Raw genomic sequence first — 17,094 nt, forward strand, 5'->3', positions numbered from 1 at the left:
ACTGTTTTTATGATAAGTGAAAATTACAGGAAACTATACTCAACATATCTCAAATAAACCATTGAGCCAAAAGATTCATTCATAACTATAAAAGGATTGGTTCAAAGGTCCAAACCCTCTTAAGATGCTATGACCACGATAAAAGCTTAGTTTCTGTAAACTGCCAAATAATATGCCCTTTACCACTTTTCCTCCCAGCGTGTTTGTTCATGGATACAGTAAGGCATGTCTGTTAGAAGAACCAAGCACTTTATCCACCGAGAAAGTGACTCTCTCATCTTTCCCACTTTCCCAAGTGCCCACGACCTGCAGCCAATGAAGGAGATAAATGAATGGAGGAGAAAAATAAGAAACGGCAATTCTTCCCCTATGCAGCTTCAGATCCAGGATCGTGTTTTTTCATGATTTCCTTTCTTTTCCCTTTACCCTTACCCATGGCATCCACTTTCCAGATGTGAGACCTTCATGTTTATTGACAGACCAGAAAGCTGTACGAGAAGGAGCCACCGTCATCTGTGCAGATACAAGCCAGTTAACAGGCAGACCTGTCCCTCTGCTCGCGGCTTTCTTCTTTCTATTTCATTGTTTTGTTACCCTGCTCCCATTCCATCAAGCACCTCATTTTGCTTTGCCTCTGGCTTCTGCCACTTTGTGTCCAAGCACTTGTCAAAAACTTCCCTCATTTAATCTCACTAGCCCATCTCCTTTTCTTCCGCCTGCCACCTTGGCCCTCATCTTTTTTTTTTTCCCCACTCCACGTGTTCTCCCAGGCAGATCGCCACCTCAACAACAATGTGAAACACACAGAAGGCTGGCAAGCTTTTACTTTCAGCTCGGCCTCTGTCTTGAATTCCAGAACTACACGGTCACCCGAATCTCAAGTTGACCTGGGTAAGCCTCTGGTACCTCACGTTACATAAATTCACCAATAAATTCATCAGCTTCCCCTGCAGACTGCACCATCCTCTGTATTCACGATCATGACCAATGGCACCTCTCTCCAGGCAATCACCCAAGCCAGAGACCTGGGAGTCATCCTCAAAGTCACCATCCCCTCCCTGCCTCTCCCCACTCTTACCAGTGTAAGTTCAGACCTTAAACCTGCACTAGGATTCATTCAACAGTTTTTGTTTGTTTTTTTACAGGACTTCTGTGTCTGCCCCCTGACTCGACACCCCCTATTCTCTACAAAACACCCAGAGTAATTATTCTAAAACACTCACCTAAAGCGCCCAAATTCATCTGGACCAAGCATGGTCCCCAAGACCCTTCCTAAACTGGCCCCATCTCCGGCCTCATCCGCGGCCCTGGATGTGCACCAGCCACAGCGAACGACCAGCTGTTTTACAGACATGCCACCTGCCTGCTGGGTACTTGCACGGTACTGTTCTCTCTGGTTCCTCTGCTCAGAATGATTTCTGTCAGCCCACTCCCATCCTCAGCTGCCTGGTCCCTTCTGACTTGCCTGCCAGACTCAGATCCAGCCCTACACTTCCAAGGGGAAAGCATTCCCTTGGAGTCAGGTACCCCTGCCAGAGCCCAGCATCTTTTATGCACTGCTTACAACTGCATCTTTTCCCCTCCATTCTGCTGAGATTCTGGAGGGCAGGGTGAGGATGCTTCTTCTGTTTGAGGTTTCAACATTCAACAACAAGGCTGGTATCCTATCAATATATATCTGGTAAATGCATAAATGAGTAAATATCATTCCAATTCAATCTGACTCAAACAAGGCCAACCTGTTAGTGATTGATTACGTGTGAATTTGAGGTTCACAGCTCTCCTCAGAAGGTGTCAGGGAAAAATAAGGCCACAGTGGTTGCAACTCCCCAGTGCTGAATGCAGAGGTTGCAGTATTTTTGTGTACAATTGTGTTACAACTTGGCTTTTTTTTTTTTTTAAAGATTTTATTTATTTGACAGAGAGAGACACAGCAAGAGAGGGAACACAAGCAGAGGGAGTGGGAGAGGGAGAAGCAGGCTTCCCGCTGAGCAGGGAGCCCGTACAGCTTGGCTTTTTTTAATTAAAAAAAAAAAAAAAAAACCATTGTGCTGTGTGGTTTTATTGCCCCTAACTTATAACATGAGCTGCCTCCACATTAAAGTTTGCCAGTAGCTTCGGCATGTTCAATCATTATGGGAATGACAGAGGAATGGGTACGGTCAGGGGTGAAGGGCCGGAGCGAGCAGAAGCAATATCAACAGTAATGACCGAGTCACAGATGTAGTGAGAACAGATGCCCAAAGACTTACCTGATTACCCTTCTTCACTTAGAGAATAAATCCACAGAAAGGCTTATGTATGCAACACCGGGAGCTTTATGAAGACTAGGACAGATGACAACAATGTTGACTTAGTCACATCTTTTGGTATTTTTACAAAATCAACTGAAGCTGATCTTGCAAATTGTAAACTTGCAAATGAATAAGGGATACAGTATGTAGATATTGGGTCCTATGAATTCACAGAGAAAGATATAAAGCTGCTGCTGATCAATTACAAAACTTTTTTTTTTTTTTACTTGCCTACTCCATAAGGTTCATAGGGTTTCCAGCACTCTGCATTTTAAGTAAAGGCCCTCTAGTCAGGCCAAATTTCCCTGTCCTCTGCAATAGCGTCTATATTTAGAAAATTGAATTTTTCGTAAGTTTTGAGTGACTCACAGGTCTGAAAATTGTGCAGTCCTATAAAATCAAGGAGGGAGAGTAGATGAAACATCAACACAATATGCCAAAATGTTTTTTTTTTTGGAAGATTTTATTTATTTATTTGACAGAGAGAGACACAGCGAGAGAGGGAACACAAGCAGGGGGAGTGGCAGAGGGAGAAGCAGGTTCCCCGCTGAGCAGGGAGCCCGATGTGGGGCTCGATCCTAGGACCCTGGGATCATGACCTGAGCCGAAGGCAGACGCTTAACCACTGAGCCACCCAGGCGCCCCCCAAAATGTTTTAACAACAAGAAAAATAATAATGCAAAACCCAAGGAATATGAAGAACTTACTGAACAAATGCTGACTCCAATGTGAAATCAAGAAAAAATGGAGGAAGCGAGGCTCAGAGGAAGGTTTTTAAAAATATTACAAATTAGTTATAAATTCTTTGTATTGTGCATTTGGACTGGAATTAGACTATAATACAGGCATAGATTTGATGCAATTCTGAGACAACACTCTTGACCCTTACTTGTTAAGACATATATACTCACTGAATTTAAAAACCATCGTCTCATTGTGAATAGCGTATGACACTGTTGCAGTAATCTTCATTACTGATACTTTTTTATAAACATTTTTTTTAATCACCAGAGAAAATCTCAGGTTTCTATACTTCCCCTTTCTTTAATGAGAGTGACACAAGAATGTTACCCAAACACAAATGAAGTTAACATGCCTCTCCGCTGCATCCCATTATCAGTGGAAGGTTTACGCTTCTTACTGCACAAGGCTAACATGTGGTTTTCTTTTCTGAGCTTGTTGTATGTACTAAGCCAAGTTCTTCCTCCACAAAGACATGGAGATGACACTATGTAGTCAATGCCAGATGCTGCCTACGGGCAAGAGGGTGGGCAATGGGCCCTCCCACCATCTCTTTAGTGCTCTCCCAGGGTCATTGTGGGAACCAAGCGAGATAGTACAGGATTATTTTGAGAAGCACAATATAGGACACCTATGCAGCACAGCTGAACGATCATGAAAGCTCCAAGATTAGATGCAGAAGGTACTGGATGGAACCCAGGCCTTTTCAGACAGCCGTGGGCTCCATTCTTGGCTCCAAAACTCACTAATGTGACCCTGGAGAGGTGCCCTGACCTTTCCAGGCCTCAGTTTCCACTTTTTGAAAAACAGGATAATAAAGTAACTACCATATAAGGTTGCCGTGAGGATTAAAGTAAATACCGTATGTAAACTTCTTAGCACGGCAGCTGGCACATGGTAAGTTCTCTGTGTTAACTATTCACTCCAGTTCTTATCCAGAAGGCACGACGGATGAGGACCAGAAATGTGGCAGATAAATCATTCTCAGAGCTGTCTCCCCCCATCTCTGCCCCTTGTCCTCAAAATCAGCAATGCCCCAGCCTTGAGGGACTGTCTCTGCCATGATGAATACGAACTGCTTGCTTGTATAACCAGAAACTTGTATAATTCCCCAACATATCTCTCACGGATGTACAGAGCAAGAGCTCTAGAAAGAGAATCAGCTCCCAACTCCCCAAGCCAGAAGTGAAGATAATTCAAAACAGTAGCTATGACTAGGGAGAGTAAATGATCTTCATTCACTTTATCCATATTAAAATTACCTTGTGTTTCCTGTAAATATATTTTCTGACAGCAGGAAAAAGCTGATGTCAAAGAAGTTATTTGGAGATCTAGAGGTGGCCACAGATAAGCCAATAAATAGTTCACACAGATGAGAAATAAAACAGAGCTGTGTAAATTCTAAAGAATTAGTTAAAACTAAATTATGGACCCAGCTTATGTCAAAATGATCAAGGAAGACTTCAATTATAGAATAACCCAGAACAGAAGAGCATTTGAAATGTAAATATTGATTGAAGAGAAGGGAATATTTGTACTCTGACAAGGAGGGCTAAAATTGAAGTAGAAGATATTTCAAAGATGTAAAAGGGCTGTTGATGGCAAGGGCTCTTTTTGGCACACTGTCTCTGTGGGATTGTGTCCTCGGGCATACTGAGGCATTCTCCTAAAAGCTCATTCCCAGAAAGTTTTGATTTTTTTTAAACTGACATATACAATTATATCAGTTTCAGGTGTATAACTTAATGATTTATGTACATACTGCAAAATGATTTCAATAAGTCCAGTTAGCATCTGTCACCACAGTTACAACTTGTGATGAGAACTTTTGAGATCTACTCTCTTAGCAACTATCAAATATGCAATATGGTATTATTAACTATAGTCACCATGCTGTACAGAGAGTCTTGATTTTAAAAAAAGAAAGCCAACTTAGAACATCTGTCCCAAAGTACTGTCAGTCGTAGAATAGTACGTTAGCTAAGAGGTTACACCGGTCTACAAGGAGTCTGTTGCTTATGTGCCTTATATAGCAATTAGATTTTAACATCTAGAAAACAGAATATTTACCAGAACCAGAACACTATGTAGTATCTGGATGATAACCTAGGAAAGTCTCTCTCTCTCTCTCTCTCTCTCTCTCTCTCTCTCACACACACACACACACACACACAAGTGGCCTCTCAATCATTCCCACCCTCTGAAGTCACGTGAGAAGTTCAACAGGCTATGGACCAGACTACTCACAAAGGACCCCAGACACTGCTTCCTGTGACACCGGCATTAAGGCCTAGAAGAAGCATGCTTATTTAATGTAAAATATAAATGATTCCCATTTCTGAATATACAGCAAAATGCACGGGAAAGTACAAGGCCTCTCTCTTTCTCTCTCTGCCCCACGGTTGTTCTCCAGCTGGGACTGAATTCATGCTCAGGTATGATGCTCTTTGTGGATGGATGACTGCCGCCCGTGCTGGTTTTCTAGGCTGCGTGGATCACTGCAGCCACATCTGCAGGCAGAAATGAACCAGAGAGCACCGTCCTCCAGTGTGAACTGTCACATACCAGTTTTTTTCCCCAATGATTCTCTGAATACATGAATACGGAAGTAAAAAGCAATGGAATCCACTTGAAAGTGAAGGAGAAAACATACTTCACCTGCTGGCACATCTACCCTATGCTAGGCTAAGCAAGTTATTTAATAATAATTATGGGAATAATAACAACTCCCAACCTTGGAGAACTATGTTGTGAGTACTGGTAAGCACTTTGCATACTTTCATGCTTAACGTGAATTTCCTCATCTGTATACTGAAGATAATAGTGCACCTATTTTATTATTATGAGGATTAAAGGAGAATAGGTGGAAAAAGCACTTCGCAAGTTGAGGCAGCAAGGTCAAAGGGAACAGGATTTGAAAGAAACAGACATGGGCTAAAATCCTAACTCTGATCTGATCTCGCTGAGCTTCAGTTTCCTCATCTCCCAAGTGGAGAAGAAACCACCGACCTCAGTGAGGAACTGAGGGAGACAGTAAATTAAACACCAGCTGCTCTGCATCACTAGAAAGTGTTTAATAAATGTTTATATCCTTTCTCCTGTTATACATGTGACCTGCTTCCATTAACCTTCATCAGCAGCCATTCAATGTCCCTGGTATCCAAAGATAGGTTTCCTTTCATAGTAATGATAATTTTATCAGCTTAATATGCCAGACACTGCTTCAACGGCTTTACATCTATGAACTCATTTAATCCTCATCATAATCCCGTGAAGTAGGTACTACTGTCATCCCCAGTTTACAGATGAGGATACTGAGGCACAGAGTTTAGGTAACTCACCCAGATTCAAACAGATGGTACGAGAGCCAGGAGCTCAGCTGCCTAGTCTACCCTCCCAACCATGATACAACAGTGCTGATGGGCTAAGTCTTTTGAGATTCCATGCTTGGATGTTTTCTCTTCTAGACATAAGCAATGGATGCTCTCACAAACCACAGTGTGTGCCTAACTTTTCAACTTCTGAAATAACATTTTTGTACTTTCCTAGAATTCTTTAAAAACCTAGCATATGTTCTTAAATGTGGTGCCTGTAACTAGCTTATCTTGTTCTATGTGTTGGAATACCATAAATAAAAGCACTTCTCTTTCTAAAGATTACTTAAATGAATCTTACATTAAAACACACTCCTGAGTTTTGGTTTAAACCTTTATTATAAGTCCAAATTTAAATATATGTAAGTATGTGTATGTGTGTGTGTTTGTGTATATATATCAAGTCTTAATGCTGTTTTGTTAAACTAATGACTTCGATGTCAAATAATCTGAAAATTCTCGTTTCTAATGTTCAGTTTTAACAGAGCAGTACCATATTTATTTCAAAGTATTCTTTTTACAAATTTAATCGACTCAAATATTAAGCATCAATGATGATAATCTATTGCTCTACTGAAAAGGAATCTCTAGGGGACAGATGAAAAAGAAACGTTATAGAATTCTATCCTTCAAAGTAGGACAAGACAGTTACCTATAAATCATGCTCTTTATTTATTAATATAATTAAGCCCATCAGTACACTTAACTTTCAGACTCAACAAATGTCTGGGATGAACAATTTCCACTTTTTCTAAAACAAAGGGGATGTGTTTAAAAAGGGTCCTCTGCAGGCTCTCTGCACAATGCCTGCTATTTTAAAACATGATTTATGTGTCTAATTCCTGGAGCTGCCTTGAAAAATATACTGGGTTTTTCCTCGCACGCTACCTATTAGGAGAAGACACTCCAATTTGAAGAGTGCACTCTGTTTCAGACTACAGAATGCTATATCATGTCAGCATTTTCATTAAATACTGTTCAAGCTGGACCTTAAACAAATGGCACGGAGAGCCACAGCTGCAGCCACTGCAGACAGTTATCCCGCCGGGAGGCTTATATAAGAGGCGCAGGACCGGCAGGGTGAAACCCAAGTGTCATCATCTGAATCCTATTTCTTTGAGATTTGCCCACATTCTTGAAATGTATTAAGTCATATACAATGAACGGATTTCTCATTTTATTTGCCTTACGGCACAAAACGCTGTGTTGACTTAAAGGCTGTTTTCTCCCTAAAGGACTGGGCTCCAATTAGGGAAACATTGGCAACTTCTGCCTAGGGGAAGAGTAAAGTGGGATGCGCGGGAAGCCCGAAGGGCTGGGAAGGAATGACTTAGCTCCCACCCCCAAAGACCTATCGCATCCAGGAATATTACGGGAGTCACTCCCCGGAGGACTTAGGATAGAGGGAGCAGACCCTGCACGCACCCTCCACTGCCAAACACACAGTCAAGGAGTTCGGAACGTGCAATCAGCAGCAGGCGAAATGCCCTCGGAGCACCTGTCCTCTCGCAGCATTTCCAACTGGCACATTCGTCTGAGGCTGCTGCCAGCCCGCGCTGGAATGCCTCTCCCCGCGTGCCGGGTCCGCTTCTTCGCACCCTGAACTCCCCGAGATGGAGCCCAGGTCCTAAGAAGAGCGGCCACCCCCAGATTCCCCCATGAGGATAATAAAAACGCACCTCCCCTCCCCATGGCTCCCTCCAACTTCCGAAACTACAGTCAACTTACCGGGACGCAGGAGGCAGGGAGCCTTCCGAGGGTACCTCGCTCCGCCGCGCTCAGCCCCGCTGGCCCCGCACTGCCCGGGCGGCGGCGGGTGCAAGGCTAGGCGCTGTCGCTCTGCACCAGCCGCCTCGCTCCGCCGTGCCCGGGGCCGGGCACTCGCCAGGGCGCACCGGCCGGCGGCGGCGGCCGCAGCGGCGACTGGAGGCTGCACGCGGCCGCGCGGACCGAGAGCTGCAGATGGCACCGACCCCGGAGTGCGGCGCTCCTAGTCCCTGGTGCGTGTCTCCGGCTCCGAGGGAATGGCGACTCAACGAGGAACGCGGCAAGGGAAAAGCCGAGGCGCTGTTAGCCGCAGAGCCTCCAGCCCGCTCCCAGGCAGTGGGGTCACATCGCAGGCGCGCCAGCGGGGGAGCTAGCGGGCGAGCACCGCAGTCCGCACTAGCTGCCGCGCCGCGGAGAATGACAAGCGCCGAGGCGGAGCAGCTGTGCGGGGCGCGGGGCGCGAGTGCGCATGATCCCGGCCCGCTGCGGCACGTCACGGGGCAGGGAGGGGCGGGAAGGGAGCGAGCTGGGCGGGGCCGGGGTAGGGGCCCCCGGGGCGGACTCGGGAGCTGCGCCTTGCTCCCTTGCGGGAAGGTACAGGAAGTCTTCCGCCTTGGGTTTTGTGAACCTAAAGCTGCGTGGTTGAACTTGGCTCCAGAGTCCATTGTCCCTTAAAAGCCACTCTTTAAGCGGTCCTTAGGGCGGTGGGCAAGGCCAGGAAAGCCAGTTTAACTCAGGTTATAGCTTAAATCGTAAAGGACTGCGGTTTAGGGGACAATGCTCCTCTACCTGGCTGTACATTAAAATAACTTGGGAAGCTTGTAAGAGCCCTTTGCCCTCACCGCACCCCCGGAATCCAGACTCAGTACACGAGAATCCCTGGGCGAGGCGCAGGTATCAGTAGGTTGTAAAGCTTTCCAGATGATACCGACGTACAGCAGAGGTTTTCAAACCTTTAATGTGTGTCAGAATCTTCTGAGGATTTTGTTAAAATGCAGGTTTCTGATTCAATAGGCGTAGGCGCTTAGGGAAGATCCGTCATTTCTAACAAGATCCCAGATGATGCCAGTGCTATAGGACCAGACCATCTCTTCCTTACTACTCAAAGTGTAGTGTAGGATCTGGACCAGAGCTTCTGAAACGTTGGCCTGTATGAGAATCAACTGAGTAGTGTTTTGTTGTTGTTGTTGTTTTTAAAGATTTCATCTATTTGTTTGACAGAGAGAGACACAGTGAGAGGGGGAACACAAGCAGGGGGAGTGGGAGAGGGAGAAGCAGGCTTCCCGCTGAGCAGGGAGCCCAATGCGGGGCTCAGTCCCAGCATCCTGGGATCATGAACTGAGCCGAAGGCCGTTGCTTAACCAACTGAGCCACCCAGGCGCCCCTGTTTTGTTGTTTTTGTTTTAAATGCAGAGCACATTCCCAGGCCCTACACATGTGGTTCAGCCTCTGAGGCTCTCTCTGCTAATTTCACTGGTAAGGAGCACTCCAGGTAAGTCTGATATTGGGTGTTGTTAGACACACTTCATATTAGACCAGCAACCTGGAGTTGGGCATACACTGTTGCAATGAGAAGGGCCAAGCTAGATCTAGAACTCAGAACATCTGAGTCCAAGTCCAAGCCCAAATGGTATTTTATCTAGTCCAAATTTTCTACAATTATTATGTATTGCTTTACTTCATAGGAAATATATATAAATCATATGAAACACATGCACACAACACATTCTGCATTCTTTACACATATTAAAGTGGCTTAAAGTTGGCTGAGGGAGAAGGCTTATTAGGAGGGGAGGGGTGGAATAAGGGACGTTAGATGGTCTGTCCCATAATGCATTGCTGAGGAAAGGGTATGTAGGAGGAAACAAACCTTAGCTTCACCCTAGAGCCTGGAATTGCATCTTGGAGAAGATCCAGGAATCGGTCTTGGCCTCTTGTCTCATAGCACAGATTGAAAACTCAGGTGTTCAAGAGCTTATGAATATGTGACATGTCACATATGTTACCTCAATGAAATCTCACAGTGGTCTGGTAAATTGGATAAAAAAGATAATGGTCCCATTTTATAGATAAAAAAGGATGCTCTGGACATTAGTTGACTTGCGCAAACAGTGGAACTTGAACTAGAGTACAGATCTAAATGTTGGACATGGCTTCTATAATTCTAAGGAAAACAGTGGTTCAGATCTTACAAAGAAAATGGTTTCTGTGTTTATTGTTCACATTCTTTAAAGGCTGTGCCTAAATTTTGAGTTAGAAAGCATTTCATTTTTGTGAGAGGAAATGCATTTATTTTATATCTTCACTCCACTTTTACAGCTCTACAAATTGGAATGCAAAATGTTCGGAGAGCATCCCAGTCCCAGGACATTGCAGTTACATAATGCAGGCTTCACCAACAAGTTCAAATAGCAACGCTCATATTTTCTGGTGACAAGTGTAATACCATCCTCATTTTATCCAGGCCCAAAGAAGCCAAGTGATTTAGACAGAATCCAGGCAATCTAGTCTCTGTCCTTTTCTGCTCCTGTTTTACCAAATGAAATACAATAATGAAGATTATTTTTCATTTCCAAATTTTTCATACCAAGGTTTACCATCATTAAATTAGAACCAAATGTATTTCAAAGCCATTCCTTGATACAGAACCAGAAATATGAGGAACAATTCTTACGCTTGTGATAAATGCTATAGACTATATTCTCAGTGCGTGTAAAGTTTTAGAAGGAAGTATGTGATACTTACACACAATCTCTCAATGCACAGGTTTGCCTTGGAATCCTACCCATCTTTATCTTTGCTTTTGATGTAACTTTTCCTTGGAGCTATTCTTCTGTGTGATTATGAAATAAAAAATGAATGGCTGATTAAAAGAGAATTCTCTGTAAATGAAGGAGCTGGTTGTAGAATTTTGTTAGTTCACTTTTCAATAAGAAAATATTTTAAATAAATTAAAAAAAAAAAGAGGTGGTATACTAGTCATATTGGGACCTTTAGAAGAACCCAGAGTTGTCATCCTGTTTTCTAAGGTGTTAGAAACTCCAGTAAAAATATTTATCTGTATAGTATATGAATTCATTTGTATATTGACTCTAAGAAATCCAGAGTTTAATTTTATAAAAAGTTAATTAGTATGTCCCATTGCCATTGTATTTTGAGCCCTATTATTGGCATTAAACACATGAAATGTGAAATATTGGCTTAATATTGACTGCCTTAATATTGACCATGTATGATTTAGAATTTGCTTCTCATTAGCTGGTAGTGATGTCTGGTAGGAATAGCAGCTTCTTTTTTTTTTTTTTTTCTCTGAGGTTTACATTCCTTATGGGTCAGCAAAGCCTGCTCTTTGGGTGAGAATTTCTTCATTCAATGCCTCTAAAAGTCCCAACAGTGAGGACTTCAATTGCATAGATGTTAGTGACTCCATTGAACCTATTCTCTGCTCATTAGAGAAACTGTACCTAGAATGGATTTTTATTAAACTCTTCTGGCTAAGAATCACAAGCAGAGCTGAGAAGTTTGGGACCCCAAATTTGTTAATTACATTTCTTCATCCATTTCACTCAAAGGGATTCTTTTTTTTTTTTTTAAGATTTTATTTATTTATTTGACAGACAGTGAGAGATAGTGAAAGAGGGAACACAAGCAGGGGGAGTGGGAGAGGGAGAAGCAGGCCTCCCGCTGAGCAGGGAGCCTCATGCGGGGCTGGATCCCAGGACCCCGGGACCATGACCTGAGCCGGAGGTAGACACTTAAGGACTGAGCCACCCAGGTGCCCCTCAAAGGGATTCTTTGACATGAAAATCTTTCAACCTCTGCCTGCTTCATACTTATAGTCCAGATAGGAGAACTCTGGGGAGTCCAAGGTGACTGGCAAAGCTGAGACAGAAGTGGGAACATAGAACAAGATTTCACCAGGTAAAAACTAAGGTTACCATAAAGATTAATACAAGTTGTGCTTGATTTCTGGACATGGCTTATTACGGTTTGCTTTGTCTGAACACATGCAGCTGCTAGTAACTTTACTGGAAACCATAACTGAATCCCTGGTGGAGTGTAGGGGGGAGGTAGTGGGGATAGGGAGATGAGCTTTCTGTCTTTTTCTCCTGGGAAACTTTGGAAAAACATCAGAAAGCCCAATTCCTCTCACTCGAACCTAGGAAATTTACCAAGTGCCTGAATTTTTACGTCTAAATTGTTTGTTCTAAATAACTTATTAGAACTTAGAACAGTCAATGTAATAAATGATCTGGATTTTTCAGACTAGCTCCAAAATGTTTTTTAAACCCACAAGAAAGTTAATATAGAGTTCACTGTAACCCCAACCCTGAAAGGAAATAAGCGCTGGGTAAGGATTCTGGCCTAATGGTAAGAGTAGGGTTTGGGACTGGGCAAGATAGAATTTGGGGACTAAAGAGGAAGACTGATTATGGCCTTTGGTGGCTGAAGAGCAGGTGCTGGGGAAGACTGGATATCAGCAGCCTCTGAGATCAAGTTGACAGAAGTATGGATTTGTAGCACTGAAACTGTACCTGGAACCTCATGCTTTTGTCTCTACATAAAGATCTTAAGGGGTCCCATGTTTGACTTAATCTATAGGAAAGAATGATCAGAGATTAATAAATAGATTACAAACCCCTTATAAATAGAAATAGGTAAATGCTTTAAAGAACTACTCTACATTCAATTTTAATCTCTAAGAAATATACCTACACCTCCCCCCCGGCCAAGTTGCCCACTAACAGAAGAAAGTGGCTGGTGGAGAAGCCACATGCACACTTGGAACCAACCACACAGAAGTGTATAGCTCCAGGTCCCCTCATTTCCTTCTGTCCATTGAAAGCACATGGCTGCCATCTGTAATTACCTAACACGGAGTGGCGATAGCTTCAAGCTCATAGTAGGTTCTTAATAAAAGCCAGTTGTTAGTATCAGCTTTGTTTTCTCTCCTAGAGTTAAAATCTGCAGCTCGCTGTCTCCTAAGGTCCATTTTATCATTTTAATGTAAGCAGTGATTAACTGTAGATTTTAATGGAGTGCTTTCCTTTTCTGACAGAAGACTTAAGAGTGACTCCAGGGCTCTTCTGAGAACAGGGGAATCATGGAAAAAAGGCTTTCAGGGGAGATCAAGACAAAGACTGCTAATGTTACTCTGTGGCCTCACGCTGTACTGCAGGGGAAAATGCAGGGCTTAGAACTTGACATGTGTAGATCTTTCTACTGGGAGAAAGAAATGGTGGGAAGAAAGAGAGTACTTAACAGAAGTGAAAACAGAGCGTGCCTTAAGGAAATGTCTTTACATTACAAATTAAAGAATGGATATTCCCATCATCTTCTGATATCCTGACCCTACACATTCCTTACATTTCTAACCCAACATCTTCACTCAAGATTTATGGCTGTAAAACTAAGGTTGGATACTCATGATGCTGGCAGAGATTTCTTAGGTTCACTTTTTAATTCTTCTGCCTTTACTCTCTCCATAGAATGTAATTCTAACAAACTCATATTTGAAGTAGGCATCAGAGGAAACTGTGTTTCATTAGTGATAATCGTTTGCCAGTCAACAAATAACAGTTCAAGATTGGGAAAGGAAGATGTGTAAAATTAGCAAGAGTCTTCATTCTAAGAGAAGCTAGTTGCACAGTCTCTAAAGTCAAAAAGCTGTAAAAGGTATTTAGTGGCTAAAGTGTGTCTATCATTTCTTGCCCTGTTGTACGTTTTCTTCCTCCATTCCCACCCCCTCAACACTTTTGAGGCCATCTCCTGTTACAGAGGATAAAAGATGTCAGGGAGAGGAAATTCAGCATACTGTGGCTTTCTCCTTGAGCCAGAAGCCCATTTAGAAATGCAGGAATGTGCACTGTTTACATGGGTTTCTTCCTCAGTCTACATAAGGTTCCTCATCTTGAAAATGAGGATAATAGTAGTGGCTATTATTAATCTCTGAGTCAGCCATTTACCTATTCCTACTTCCCCATGTAGAAGGAGCACCCAGTTTCTGCTAAACTCTCTTCCCGAAGGAAAAAAACCCCTTCTAGAGAGAAATCATGGTCAATACTAGTGAATGCTAGTGAGAGTGAGGGCTCCTCAAAGTTTCTATACTCTTGGCAGTGGTCAAACCTACTAGTGTTCTGACCGGGCAACAAAAACCCCTGGAATGTGAGATGTTACTTGTGTGGTTGGTAGTTGGACCCTCAGTGGAGTCTCAAACGTATTCTTTGGGGAAATGAATAAAAACACAATTGTGTAGCCTGATGGGAAGGCAAGGGACCTTAGAGATTTCACAGAAATTCCTACAGAGAGAAGACTTGCAGAGGGAAAAGCCATAAAGTAAACCATCACTCCAAGATGTCTTATAAAAACAGCAGTCGGTTTTAGAAATATTTAATCCCAAATTCCACTGATGTGCACATGGTATTTCCTGTTTCTGGAAACTTAGAAAAAAAATTAAGCTCTGTTTGAAAGCAAGCAAGCAGAGCCAGATGTTGGTGTTGGTAATGATCCGCAGAGCCTAACACCCGTGTGGCGGCAGTCAGGAAAATGCATGACAGCTGTCTGAAGCCATGGGAGCCTAATTTCTCTTGGCCAGAAAAGAAACAAAATGTAGAGTCTGTTTTGTTTATATATACAAGAGGACAGCTGAACCCAAGAGACATTACTTTGGTTTATAGAGCCAGCAATTTAAAATATTATTTATATTCCTTTGACATACTTTGTCCAAATCACTTATTCAAGGAGTGTTCAGTATCCAACCAACTACAATGCCATTCTAAAGTTTGTTGTTTGGGTTTTTTCTTTCTTTCTTTTTAAGAAAATATTAGACTATTAAATTTTAAAACCAAGTAGAGGCAACCTGATAGTGGTTTGCTTTGTCCATATGAATAATTAGAGTTTTTTCTGAAAATACACGACTAAACTTCTTGACTAAAAGATCCGTGGTTAAGCGTCCAACTCTTGGTTTTCAGCTTAGGTCGTGATCTTAGGGTTGTGAGATTGGGCCCCTCATCAGGCTCCATGCTCAGCATGGAGTCTGCTTAGATTCTCTCTCTCCCTCTCCCTCTGCTCCTCCCACTCCTGTTCTCTCTCTCTCTCTCTCTCAAATAAATAAATTAAGGAAAAAAAAGAGACTTGGGTTTACAGAAGTGATCACAACCTACTTTATCTTTCACTATATCCCACCCTAAATCTTCTATTTTGGTCTAACTAGTTTGCTTTTCACTGCTTCACTATCCTGTGTACTTTCTTGCTTTTGTGTTTCACTGTTGTTTTTTACTGAAGTTCTACAGCCGTGTCTCTCTGTCCATTAAAGACTAGCCATGCTCTAATACCTAATTCATGTCTCACCACATTCATGAAGTTGACCTTGATCATTCTAGCTCCCCTGCTGAAGGGGTCTCTCCTCTCGGGAGCTTCTGAAACAACTACTTTCTATATATCATCCACATAGCACTCCTCCTAAACTGTCCCTGGTTCCTGGCACAGACCTTCAAAAACCCTTGGAATTTCTTGAGAGGAGTGTGTTATGATATATATAATGAACCCCCATGGACCATACTTGAGTTTTGCTAATGAAATATGGAGGGAAATTTCCAGAACCTTCTTTCCAGAAGGTTAGAATCTTCTGCCTCACCTCCTGACCTCTGGGTGGCGGGGGAGGACAGTGGAGTAGGGGGAAACTGGAGATTGAAATTAATCACATGGCCAATGATTTAATCCATCGTGTCTACGTAATGAAACCCTGATAAAAACTCAGTACACCAAGGCTTGGGGAGCTTCCAGGTTGGTGAACATGTTGATGCACTGGGAGGGTGATGTACCCTGACTCCACAGAAGCTCCTACACTCAGCACTCTTCCAGACCTTGTGCTGTGTACTTCTTCATCTGGCTGTTCATTTGTATCCCTTATTACAAAACAGTAACCCTTAAGTATAGTGCTTTTCTGAGTTCTGGGAGTCATTCTACTAAATTATCAAATCTGAAGGAGGGTTCTGTGAGTCTCTGAATTTGTAGCCAAGTCAGACAGAAGTACAGGAAGCCCAGGGACCCCACTTGCAGCTAGCATGTGATGTAAGGGCAATCTTATTGGGGATCCTGCCCTTTAACTTGTGGGATCTGATGTTAACACCAGTTAGTTACTATCAGAATTTAATTGAATTGTGGGACACTCATTTGGTGTCAGAACACAATATTACATAGTGCATTTAAAAATACACCATGTTTTTGCATCGCCTTATTTATAGTTTTGATTAGCATACAGCAGAAATGACATCACCACCTCAAGATGAAGAAGAGAGCAATTATATCAAGTGCTTATGTCTGTATCAAACTGCAATGTTGATTGATGGTCAGAGAAGTAATCAACAAATTTTAGTATGTGCATCCCATCCCTTCAGCTGGACTGAGGGCTTCTGGGAACTGAGTTCACATTTTCAACATTTATGTATTTCAAACCATGCCTACTGCATTGTCTTAAAAGTCTTAAGTACTAATGACCTGCTTTATGGCTTATATGATGATGTACGAATAAGTATACTTATTAATTATAATACTCACCTTGCATTACATGCCATTTAACAGTCTTGTCTCTGTGAACATTGCTTTAATACTCTCTTTTCTCTCCTTATTTCATAAACAGGAAAGTCTAGGGCGCCTGGGTGGCTCAGTTGGTTGGGTGATTGCCTTCAGCTCAGGTCGTGGTCCTGGAGTCCCAGGATCGAGTCCCACATCGGGCTGCCTGCTCAGCAGGGAGTCTGCTTCTCCCTCTGACCCTCCTCCCTTTCATGCTCTCTATCATTCTCTCTCTCTCTCTCAATAAATAAATAAAAAAATAAAAATCAACATTAAAAAAAAACACAGGAAAGGCTAAGCCATAGATAAGCATCTCTCCTAGGATCTCAGAGTAAGTCAGGACA

At 42.7% G+C, this 17,094-nt stretch overlaps 1 protein-coding gene across 6 annotated transcripts in view; it reads right to left on the reverse strand.

Annotated features, from left to right (window-relative positions):
- The window catches only part of PAG1 (phosphoprotein membrane anchor with glycosphingolipid microdomains 1), a 144,123-nt gene extending 135,863 nt beyond the window's left edge, over positions 1–8,260 (reverse strand). For all 6 annotated transcript variants that reach the window (XR_003522585.2, XR_003522582.2, XR_003522581.2 and 3 more), the window contains exon 1: positions 8,138–8,260. The gene's annotated coding sequence lies outside the window, so the exon portion shown is untranslated. The remainder of the gene's footprint in view (positions 1–8,137) is intronic.
- Between the last annotated feature and the right edge of the window lie 8,834 nt (positions 8,261–17,094).

This window comes from Zalophus californianus, chromosome 4, assembly GCF_009762305.2.
Source record: "Zalophus californianus isolate mZalCal1 chromosome 4, mZalCal1.pri.v2, whole genome shotgun sequence".
Lineage (NCBI taxonomy): Eukaryota > Metazoa > Chordata > Mammalia > Carnivora > Otariidae > Zalophus > Zalophus californianus.